Here is a 10783-nt window from a genome sequence, read left to right as displayed (position 1 = left end):
CCACTATTTCTACATTTTGATGCCTATTAAGTTTAATTTTGGTATTCGAATATTATCAGATGCCCACTACTACACACTATTCCTAAAGCAAAGTAGGGAAAAACACATGCTTAATATTCGTTACATCTGACTCAAGCGCCAAATCATGGCACCTTAGGTTTCAACCAAACATCTGGAGTTGTACGGCACAATTTCATAAGCCTACATTAAAATGGGTATCAATAGACCACCATGAGCAATGGAGCAGTGAGGCATAACCTACATCTACAGATTCCCTAAGTTATTCAAAAATCGCCTGTTCCTAAAAATACCAAAGATAGAAATTACCAGTTAAGGGGTTAAAATTATGATGAAATATTGCATTAAGTGTAACATTCCAGTGTATCTGTGTAATATATTTTGTTGTCCAATCTGGACAGTATCAGTAGTGTAGAAGAAAAATATAATTTAATTGAAGACTTGTAGTTAATCAATAAGTGAATACATACCTTTCATAAATCAAAATGTAAATAATATAAACCAAAATTAATTTTTATTTCTGTTAACGATGTAAATTCTCATGAAAAGGACTTTGGGAGTAGGTTTCCCGGACCTGTGAGCTGTAGTGTATAATATTAAATATTTTTAATATGAAATTGATGAAGATGGATGACACCAAACCCTCATTTTCAAAGTTTATTCTCTCTTGTATTAAAGAAACTGCCTTCTTTTGATTACTTGCATTACATGCATCTACATTATTAACTTCAACCTTTAAAAACAATTATTTCAATGCTATTTAATTACCAAATTCATTAAAATTTTCATTTACCTTTTAGGTACTTGTACCTTGAAAATTCTGTATTTGTTGTATTAGCTATGTAACTGGTATCATAATAATAATAATAATAATAATAATAATTGAAAATACTTGTAAAGAGCCAATTTCAAGAAGTATGATTATAGACACAATGTTAAGGCAAGCTTTTAAAGAGCTAAAAAAAAAAAAAAAAAAAAAAACTTGACTAGATTGCTCAAAAGTAAAAACAAGTTCACTGACTGGGAGCTCGCTGTGAGATAGATGACCTAATTGAAAAAATATGATTTTATATATTTTTGTTTTTACATTTGAACAAAAAATAATTAGGAAGTAAAAAAAAAAAAAACTTGACTAGATTGATAAAAAGTAAAAACAAGTTCATTGTCCGGGAGCTCTCCGTGATAATAGAGGTAGATGACCTAATTGAAGAAATATGATTTTAGGAGACATTATCAACATTTTCACAAGTGTATGCAAACAGTATGTTAGGGGGAAGGGGTACACTTTCACACATGCATAAAAATATTGATTCAAAATTCAAGCAATATGTAACATAATGGTAAATTTATAATGTAACCATGGATATAATATTCATTTTTAAGCCACCAAGTACATTGCTTCAGTTGGCTGAGAATGGTTTTGCAAAATCAACATTTTTTTGTACACTTTCAGAGTGGAGGGAGGGGTGCTGAAAAAGAGTATTGTTTGTACACTTGTGAAAATGCTGATAATTGTGATTGACCCCTCATCTACTTTTGTTTTTAACTTAACCACTTTGGAAATCAGTACTTTTGTATTGAAAGTACATTTCAGTATAAAGAAATAAATAAATGAATATTAATTGATGGAGAAAATTATATTTTAAGGACAGTATGTCTTTAAGACCAAGAATTCATACCCTTTCAATTATTCAATTGGGTTAATAGCATCTTGATAAAAATTTATAACAATAAAGAAAAAGATATAAAATTAATGAATATGACAATTTGAAAAACAAATAAATCAAGTAAGAATATTTGTTTGTTGATAATTGTGAATGAACCCTTATGTACTTCTGATTTTAACTTAACCACTTTGGAAATCAGTACTTTGGTATTAAAAGTACATTTCAGTATAAACAAAGAATAAATAAATAAATATTAATTAGTGGAGAAAATAAAAAATTTTAGGACAGTATGTCTTTATGACCAAGAAGAGTTCATACCCTTACAATTGTTCAATTGGGTTAATGGCATCTTGATAAAAATTTATAACAATCAAGAAAAACATGAATATGACAACTTAAAAAACACATAAATTAAGAATACTTGTTTACAATTTAAGAAAACCTAACACTGAAGACAACTACATTCAGTTTAGTTTTTACTATAAATATTTTTCATACTAAAAGATATAAAAATAATGAGTATGACAACTTGAAAAACAAATAAATCAAGTAAGAAGACTTGTTTTTCTATTTAAGGGATCCTAACACTGAAGACGACTACTTTCAGTTTATAGTTTTTACTATAAATATTCATACTAAAACACATAAAAATAAGAGTATGACAACTTGAAAAACAAATAAATCAAGAATACTTGTTTACTATTTAAGAAACCCGACACCGAATACTAAATTCAGTTTACAGTTGACAAAAACATGTGATGCCTAAACATGATGATGATGACATCAGATAAATAGGCAAATCATGTCTATATGGGCACACAACAGTTTTGTTGCCAAAGAAAATTTGATAATCTGGACATCTATGTGTATATATATGGAACTGTCTCTTATACACATCTAGATGTGTATAAGAGACAGTATATATACTGTTTTCTTTTAATTTTATTTTGTAATAAAGTGTATTTTAAGATAATACCCTGGACCTCAGGGAAGAACAGTGTAACAATACTGACTGAGTATCCAGAATAAAGAAAGATATCTATCTATCTATCATCTATAGAGTACAACAGTCGTGTTCTCACAACACCAATTGGCGCTCTCTGTTGTCAACAGATGCTGGTTACCGTTTATTATGCCTGAATGACTTCATAGGATGGAATGGAATTAGGCATTTTAAAATCTAATATTTTACCATCAAAATGTACTAAAAACACAAAAGCTCGCAATATATTAGTTATCGAACACACATTTAATCATCAACTAAAATTTACAAAGAAAAAGTAAGATACAACATCTTAATGGCGCCCGGTTGAACGCTTTTTGCAACGTCAGCAACGGAGTAGTATCACGCGGAGTATTTTTGGCTACTAAACAAACTAGTAGTTAAGATTTTCTTTCTTTTTACTATGTAGGACTTTGCATAAGTGATTGTAGTCACTATTATTAAATAAAAAGAGCACTAATAAAATTTTTAAAAAAGAAGGAAAAAAATGATGAATAAAAGTGGGATGACCTCATTAATGTATATAATTATTACTATAGTAAGCAATTTAACTTGCAAAAAAAAAAAAGACAATATGATCATTTCTCTTAAGTTTTTTCATAAAATATACAAGGCTTGTACAGAAATGATCAGGCTTCCATACTAATATGGAAGAAATCGGCAGCCAGCAGCTAGTCAATAAAGCAGGATAGAATTAAGAACCGGGCAAATATAAAGCATCACATTGCTCATTCACGTACCATCTCCATATGTCAATGCTTCTTCATATACAGGATTTTTGACATGTCACCAGACATTGAAAAAATGGAGAGCAATCAGACGCACATGCAACAATCTGTTCAACAGCGCCGATTTAAATTCACCTGCTGTGTACTTCTAGTAGCATGTGAAGTCATAACGCTATCCTGAAGGTACTGCAAGTTGTTCCCTCGGGTGTATGGTATAGCGCAATGACCCACAAATAAACTACAAGAACGCCACATCAGTTCATGCCGTCCCTATTACCAAATATATCATGCAAGATGACAGGACTTACTCTGAAAATTCCCAAGTTCAAATGGAATCACAGTTTTGTTTTTTTTAAAAAGAAAAGTAGAAGATGGGGAGAAAACAGTTGGAGAAAATCTAGAGCACAATGTTACGAAAGTTGTTAAAATTTGTGTAGTTGCATTACAGATCTCATTAGCTAAGATGGGTAAACATTCTGTAAATCGGTAGAATAGATTTAAGATAGCAACAGTTACAATTAACTACATACCATTCACAGAATGTATGTTTCAAGAACGATATTAGTGCTACTTACTATAAAAATTGACTACAGTACTACCTTTTGAAAAGTACATCGATAAATGCAATAACCTTAACTTAATATTATGGTTTGCCCTCCAAATCAAGACCACCTTTAGGACTTGTTTGGGGTGGTCTCCACTTAGAGGTTTAGATTTGTATGAAAAGATAAAAGATTGTTATATGGTTCTTTGTTGAAGTGGTCTCAAAATAAGGGGGTCTCGGAATATGAGGGGTCTCGAATTGGAGGGTGCACTGTATTTATGTAGGATAAAAAGTATAGCCGCGTTAGTCTGATACAGAATAGAACACAATATAAAGTAAAAGGTCAAGTTATATTGTGCTCTATTCTGTATTTATGTAGTTTAGTCCTCATGGTCTGAAATATCAACTTATAATTCATCAAATTAGGGTCCCATTTTTTGAGGTCAAATGTTATTTATTTGTGTATTTATTTTTGTATATTTAATATATTTTTCGGTACAGCATTTAAACATATCCAGATCCGGAAGTCCAACAATTACTCTTGTCAAATCGCATCAAGGAAGGAATACCGTTAGTACTGTAGTAACAAAATACTATTAAACGAGTCAGCAAAATTCAAGATAGTCCAAACTGTCGAACATAATTTCTTACCCTTTCAATTATTTTATTGAGTTCATGTCATATTGATAAACATTAACAATGTAATAATAATTAATTATAAATGTTTCTGACAACTTCCAAAAATAAATCAAGTACAAACACTTGTTTACAAATGAAGAACACCTAGCTCTATTAAAAGTTCATGCAGTTTATACTTTCTACCAATATTTTTTCATTTTACAAAACATCATTTAGAATTCTTGATGAAGATTGGAGTGTTTTTTTGGATCAAACAAATCCGGACTTTCAAGAATCGAACCCATGATCTTTGAATAAGAGGGGAGCACCTTACCAATAATCCATATATACATTATACAGGATTGAAAGGATCACATGAAAATAGGTCATGTGACATGTACTGTCAGAAAATCAATTTCTTTCTTAACCTTAAAAGAGGCGGAAATAACTTGTCAAAATATGACGATCTACAAAAAAATACAGCCCTTGACCTTGTGTAGTAACACTTGTTAAGTAAAGTAGTGAATCTGTAATGTTGGATTTGATGTTGGCTGGTAGGAACTTGTGCTGGCTACCTGTATGCATGGGTACAGGTAAGATTTACGACTAACAAACCGTAATATATGTTTAATGTATTATGTTACAGGTACATGACATTAATATAAAGCCAAAAAATGACATTTTATTGCTAAAAAAATTGGCCTGATATATGATTCTCAAGTAGAATTATGTAGGAGTAAGGAAATCAAGTCTTTTAGCCTGAAAAGTATAAAAAAAATTGGAACACTCTCCTAGTGTTTTATCTATGGGGATGCACACGACACCCCCCCCCACCCCCACAAAAAAGTGACTGGTTTAGCTTGTCTTTGCCACACTTTTAGTTGTTCTTTCTCATTCTTTTATCCTAATTCACCAATCCTAATCCTACTGCCAAATTTCACTCTTTTTGGAACCTTGCTACATACTATAAAATGTTAGAAAATTATGGTTTTGGATTTCAAAAATGATTCTATAAAAACTTGAAACCTTGTTAATTATTTATTTCTTACTGCTAACAGCCTCAAAATCATGACCATTTTGTGTTATATTCTGTCTTCAGGTTACCATTTTATTGAAAGAACTGCGTAAAATCTAAGCTGCCAACTCTACTAGAATAACATAAAACAGCAGAGTGTTGGAAAATGCATGTATCATCATCAATCATTAATGAATAAAAGAAAATTTATTACTACAGAAATTAAAAAAAATGTTTATGCTTTACATTCAATTAGATAAAAATTTACAATTCAATGTAACACTTGTCATAAAATGTTGTTGGGCTTTTATTCTGGATATGAATCCAGGGGCTTCAAATTCCGGTTAATATAATGTGATGAGAAATGCTATCTGGAATTAGCATAAATTTTGATTTTTTTTTTTTTTAAGAGTTAGGTTCCTGTTAATATTGCATGTTGATTTCTCCAATATATAAAAAGCAGCAATAGGAACTGGATCCTTATTCAACGTATGAATTTCTCTAACCAACAACAATAGCGTTCCCAATCCTATCTACTTATTGCAGGTACTTACAGTAGGTTTTCCAACATATTTATCAAATGATTAGTTAGCATTGCTAGTTTGTAAATTAGCTTGTAATTCTACTGTCTTTCATAAAATTTACATTTAGAATTTGCCACCATAGTGGAGGGTCCAGGGGGTACAGGACCCTCTGTTGGGAAAGAAGCCAATAATTTTGTTGTGGAACACTGCTTTAAACAAGCATTTTTGCAGATTTCTGGGCGCTTAGAGATGCCTATTCATAAAATTTGCTGCTACAAACAGGGTGGGAAAAGGGTGAATGACCCTCCCTTATATTTGGTAACTTGAAAAAACAAAAGAGAATATAATGTACTCTTGACGACAAAGAAATTGAAATTTACAAAATCGCTAACCTTATAAATATCAATGCCCTAGAGTAGCCTAGGCTTCTCTCAGGATCGCCCAAACCCGCTACGAAGACGACCATCAATTCAGTATATTGATAATTAAACTTATTAGTACCCTGGCATATTGGTATGTAAACTTTTATGAGTTGATGTTATTGATTATGCAGGTTCATCCATTTTTGTTCTAGACATAATTTATGTATACCCTGTAAAAATACACAAATCATAGTAAGCTATAGTATATTTAGCTTGTCTGTTGACAGCCAATGGCAAATAAACAAACATGTCCTTTAAAAATCCCCTTAAAAATGACAACACACTGAATAGTCACTCAGGGCTAATACTAAATGTAGAAATACTCTACATTACAACTTTTATTGGTATTTCAAAGAGGAAGTAGCAACCTGTACAAAGTGACTATAGCCAATATACAGGTCAGAATCATAGCCTTTTTATTAGAATTCATAGACAGATAAAAACCGTGTTAGTTCAGTATTGTCAAATATACGAACGCATGATTAAAGCCGCTACAACATTAAACCTTGCCTCAATATCGATAAAACAACATGCGGCGGGTTTTAATGAGATCTGAACATTTAGACAGTGCCGTCTTAGAAGAAACAATCTAATGGCTGATAGCTTTAAGATTATAACCTGACATTTGCATACAAAATATAGTAAAATTAACATTTGGAGAAAGACCTGAAACATCAGAAATTATCTGAGCTATAAGCTGGCTGGTTGTGTGGTTCTAAAGTATGTACATAATTCATCTCTATACTTCTTCATCCTTTTCCTCATGGTGCTGAGAGACCATCTGTCTGAGAGGACTTTATAAATGTTCAAATTATTATTATTATTATTGCACACCCCTTGAATCCTCCAGTTATATATATATTTAAGCTTTTACATATATGTTTGTCAATTTTTAAAATTGTGTTGTGTACTTTTAACTTCTGTTTAGTTTCAATTGAATTCCTGTTTTTTGTTTTGTTTCTTTTTTTAATGGAAAATAAAAGCTTTCTTGAATATTGAAGGACATTCTTTTTTCAGCAAATTACATTTTGAAATAGTTATTTAAAAAAAAAAAAATTCAATTTTGACAAACCTACAGTAACTTGTGCCTTTGTCTGACCACTTCTGTTTATTCTTTTTTATATAGTTCAATTGAAAAGTTTAGATTGAAGACAACAGCAATAGAAATTCAGATTTTTAGTTTTTACAGAGAATTCTTTTGAAGTAGAAACTGATTATAAATTCTTTTTAGGTAAACACCCTACAAAAGGTGTCAGTCATTCGCTATTTGTGTTTTTTCTCTCTTATTACAGACAGTTGCTGGTGAACAGATTACGGATGAGGTTTGCATTGCAGTGTGTACAAATGTATACATAATGACAGTCCTATGATTATATAAAGTTAATCGGTTAATTTCTTTTAAACGAGGTGATGAATTTTCTGACAGCAGGTATCATGCCACCATCAAACACCACATCTGATAGATTTAACATTATGATAATTATTCCCAGGATAAACTTTGGAAAAATGATCACGTATTTAGTTTACATGAAATGAAAATTAATGTTGAACTCAAGAAAAAAAAAACAAGATGAATGTCATTTTAATCATTGAATTAGATAATGATAGCAATAAATATTTTACGTAGGTTATTATTATTATTATTATTACCAATGACTCTAATAATACTAGTCAACATTACTATTCTAGTGAACGGAATAATGGAACCCAACTATCCCCAAGTCTCCCAGAAGTAGGTGAAAATATTATGTTTGTCAGCAAATGGCTACAAATCGACACAAGAGCGCCATCATGCAAGAATTAGCTGAAACACCACACCACTGCCTTATTGTGCATATTCAGTTTTGTTTTTTTTTGTATCATAAAATGGTGAAGTCAATTTGATTGAAGACTTAAGAGTATTTAATTTCTATAGGAAATGTATGGTCGTTGGAATGTTCATTTTTAATGCAGAATGGACTCTTCCGCTAAACCCTGCCCCTCAACTTCGATATTGTTGCTAAGGTCCATAAAATAATAGAGTAAATCCGTGTAAACATGTTTGTTTGTGGAACAACGTGTGCGTTTGTGGGACAACTTTTACGATTGTGGGACAATACGTGTTTGCTGGACACCCACGTATTTCTGATTGGTCATATGTTATAATTTGATTGACAACCCAGAAAGGTGAATTAAGATAAGGGTCAAATGCAATGAATTGTTACCATTACAACATTCTCTCTCTTTACAAAATAATGAAATGGAAAAGACAGCTGAAGAATTACATTACAGACACCATCCTTGTGTTACATAAAACAGAAACTAGAAGTTAACAGAAGGTTAATGTCTACTGATGAATAAATAGTAGGAGCAGTTGCAGTTACTTATAGTTACCACTTTCCTTCATAAGTACAAAACAATAAATAATTTTGATGATAATGATGATGATGATGGTCGATAATAAAGACAGTGATGATGTTGATCAATGTTTATGATAAATTATATGAAGACGATGCTGTTGGCGACGATGACGTCGGCGGCGACAACAATGATGGCGGACTATGACGACGATGATGAATTACACATTATAAACATGATGCTTGTCTAATGGTGATCAGCGATGACGATGAAGAATAATAATTAAAATTATGATGGCAATGGTGTATATTAAAAAGCCCCTGAAAATCAGATCAGACTACTGATCCTGCTGATAATGAAGATGATAATCTCGATCAAGAATATTCAATGTGATGATGACAATGTTCAATAGTGATTAAAATTATGATGACAATGATGTATTGTTTCTGATTTGATCAAATAAAGGACCCCTGAATATCAGATCAGATTGAAGAAATACATAATATGATGATAATAATAATGTTTAAGAATATTCAAAGTGAAGGTGATAATGATCAATAATGATGATGATCAAGGGTGATGATGACATTGATATGAGGCAGAGAACCACTGTGTTAGCAATGATGAGAATTAGACTAGGATGCAACATACATAAATTTAGTTTAATCTATTAGATTTATATAGCGCACAATATAATGCATAATTTCCCAGGTCATTAGATATAGAACCAATCAAACACCATCTGCAACCTCCTCTCTTCCGTAGGGAGCATTCCTAATCATACAGCTAATTCCACATCACCTAAGTTTCAGTCCAATGATTCACCAACAGGTACTCGTTTTATGCCTCTGGGAGGAGGGAGACAAACACAAGTAAAGTTTTCTGCCCAAAGACACAAGCAACAAAACATTCAGTTGGAAGCCAAATGACTAAGTGACAAGGACGTTAATAGTATAGTCATATACAGCTATTTCTGTCTTTCTTGCCAGACCATATTAGGAAAGGAATATAAAAATAATCTTTAATGAGTCTACACATTTACAACAATTATAAGTAGGTATACTTTCTTTAAATACACTGGATTAATAGCATATATTTTATTAACAATAATCAACAATTAAAAACTATAATATTATGTGTATATATTCAAATCATGAATACTGTATTCATGACCAATTTAAGCAACAGTAAACCTAATAAAAAATATTAATATAATACAACAATGATAGGAATTCTATTGCTTTACAGTTTTTTTAAGACACATTTTTGTGCAAACTTGGTGATCTAGTGGTTATGACACCAGGCTAGTTATCTGGAGGTTTTGAGTTGGATTCCTACTCAAATCAATTTTTTTTTTTGCAAGTATTTGGGAATGTACTGAGTATTCAGTACAATAACTTATTAGGTAGGGCAAAACATCACTCCTATATTTTCCTGATGCAAACGCATTGAAAAAATACACACATTGTTTTCACAATTTAAACACATATGATTCTGAATTCTTGATATTCTATTATCAAATCTACTTTTGTGGCTTCGTGAAATTTTTGGGGGTTTTGGGACAAATTCTGATATATTGTCAGATTTGAACCTAGGAACTTGTAATTATAAAGCAAGCATCTTACCCACCAAACCACACATTCTGTATGTACTGTATATCACACAGAGAGATTGAAGAGATCACATGTCCCAACATGTCAGAACCATAAATGAAATAGGATTTCACCATATTCCATTACTACAAGTGCTCCATATAAAATACCTCAGCAGATTCCCGACTGCACTGCTACTTGGGTAAAAAATCAATTTAGCAGTAATAGCCTCAGTTAGCACGACTTAAATTTTAAGCAAGGCTTCCATACAAGATCCATACTGTAAGCCTGGCTCAACCTAGCTCTATCCAAAAC

This window comes from Anneissia japonica, unplaced genomic scaffold (genome assembly GCF_011630105.1).
Source record: "Anneissia japonica isolate Jap-2015-1 unplaced genomic scaffold, ASM1163010v1 scaffold287806_len661372_cov189, whole genome shotgun sequence".
Lineage (NCBI taxonomy): Eukaryota > Metazoa > Echinodermata > Crinoidea > Comatulida > Comatulidae > Anneissia > Anneissia japonica.
Note: the sequence above shows the minus strand (reverse complement) of the source record.